Below are 2,539 nucleotides of genomic sequence, written 5' to 3' on the forward strand. Positions count from 1 at the left end.
AAATCAAACTGTTGCGTAAGTGTGGCGAGGTGGGGGAAAGCCAAGTGTGAAGGGATGAACTTGTGTGAATCCAAGCCGGGATGAACTCCTTGGTTTCCAGAGCCATAACTCGCGTGAACATGTGCAAGAGACTTAGGCGCCTGCTTAGGAGGTGAGGGGATTTCCGGATGTAAAAATGAGCCGAAGTCAGCCTTGTCCTTTGCGCACTTGGGTCAGCTGGCTGTGGCCTGGACTCCGCAGTGACTCAGAGCGGAGAAAGGAGGGCTGGCTCCTAGCGCTGAGCAGGCTCTCAGGCAGCAACGGAACTCCTGGCCTGTCCCTTGGGGATGGAAAATGCAGCTGCGCCCGCAGCCTCAGCCCCTGCCTTTCGGCCGTTTTGTTTTTTGAAAGGGAAGGTAAAAGTTTCAGAAAGGAAGAACGTTTGTTTCCGCCCGGTTTCGAACCGGGGACCTTTCGCGTGTGAGGCGAACGTGATAACCACTACACTACGGAAACAGTGCCGGTGCTACCGCTTAGTGACACATCCCTGAAATCCGTAGGTCCTGCCGCCACTGCCCTACTCGCCAACTTTTTAAACTGAAGAATGGACCTTGAAGCCCCAAGACCTCTCAGGCAAGGAGTCTGCGGCTTCCGAGAGGTCCTGCTTTTAGGGTTCCGAGCCTGCCCAGAAGGGAGGACCCCCGAGCCTCCCACAGTCGGCCTTTGGGCTCCCGCACCGACCGCAGAGTCCTCGGATCCACAGCTATGCCCCCGAGTGCAGGGGTCGCCCCCGCTGACTCCTCAGCTCCCAGAAGCCGCGGGAGCCGGGGGTTCGCGCAAGTGCCCTTTGGGCCTAAGGGGGAAAAGTAGAGAATTAGGTTCATTCGAGTGAGCTTCTCTCTCTCTGGAGCTGATCCTGTGGGTCCCAGCTGCATTTCTCCAAAGGCTTCAAACAGAATTCCTTTAATCCACACTTCACTTACTTGTTTTCAGGGTGAATGCTAGCTTGCTACAAACACCCCGTCATAACTGAGGGAGGAAATCTACAACTTCCAGGTAAATTCTATTTTCTTCCTTTGATTTCTTCAAACAACAACAACCAAAAAGACAGGTCACTGGTACATACTTGCACTTTTCTTATAATACTAAAGGTATGTCTGACTATCTATGAAAAGCTCTTGCTATAGAAACATGTGCAAGAGATTGTCTACCATGAGCCAAACAATCGTCATGCCTGCCCAGGGTCCAAGAATCTGATGAAGCTGGATGCAGTGCCCCACTGCCTTTAGATCACCAGTTAGATCACCATCCAAACCAAACAGATTTCCAGATGCAGGTCACTAAAATGAGGGAGAAGAGGTCAGCTAAACATTTAAACAATCGTAATTTGTTCTGGGGAATGTTGAAGGTCAGCAGTGGTACAGTTAGAAGGGGAAATAAAAGACTTCATAATAAGGATAAAGCAGCTTTCTCAAGCTTTACTGAGTGACCAGCACTGTTCCTCAGTGCTTTACTGTGGAATAACTTCCTAAGTCCACATAACAGCCCTGGAGGATAGTGTAGGACTTTACCAACCCTTATTGCAGATGAGAACACTGAGGCACTGAAAAGCTGAGCTAACCTTTTCAGTGTCTAACCCCCGTGACAGTGAGAGCCAGCACTCAGACCCAGGCACTTTGCCTCCAGAGCCCTTCCCCTTGGCCACCATGCTCACGGGTAACTGAGGAAACTTCACTGAGATTTGCATCCCTTCCTTGTTCAACCTCCAAGATTTCATAAGGAAAAGAAGTTTGAAAGTTAGGCCTACAAAACTCCGCAAACTAATTAATGAAATGAAGAAGAAGAAGAGGAGAAAGAGGAAACGGGACCTTTGGAGAAGCCACGACGTTAGACGCAGAGAGAATGACGATGAGCTTGTTAAACGCATACTAAGTGGAAACTGTCTATTTAAAGACTAAGAAGGACCCATCTTCCAACAATGTAAGGCCTAAACTTTCCCTTTCCATGGCAGTCTCCACCCAAGAATACATTTCAAAGCTACCAATAGAGTGTATACAGATGTGAACATGAAAATCATACTTCAACATTAGTGGTAAAGAGATTATTTTTGAATTTTCTTTATTTTTTATACAGCAGGTTCTTATTAGCAATTTTATACATATTAATGTATATATGTCAATCCCAATCTCCCAATTCACCCCACCACCACGAACCCTTCTGCCACTTTCCCCGCGTTCGTGTCCATATGTTTGTTCTCTACAGCTGTGTGTCTCTTTCTGCCCTGCAAACAGGTTCATCTGAACCATTTTTCTAGCATCCGCATATATGCGTTATTCTACAATATTGTTTTCGTCTTTCTAACTTACTTCAAGTAGCAAAGAGACTTTGAATGAGTTAGCTCACATGGTTCCTAATAAAAATGGGAGACAGTTATTAGGATGTTGTCATTAAAAAAGACAGGATTTATAAAAGTGCCAGAAAAGAGAAGAGAGGAAACACACACACAAACACACACACACACATATACACAAACACACACACACACACAAAGCCTGACAAA

Source organism: Stenella coeruleoalba (genome assembly GCF_951394435.1).
Source record: "Stenella coeruleoalba genome assembly, chromosome: 1".
In the NCBI taxonomy this organism is placed as follows: domain Eukaryota; kingdom Metazoa; phylum Chordata; class Mammalia; order Artiodactyla; family Delphinidae; genus Stenella; species Stenella coeruleoalba.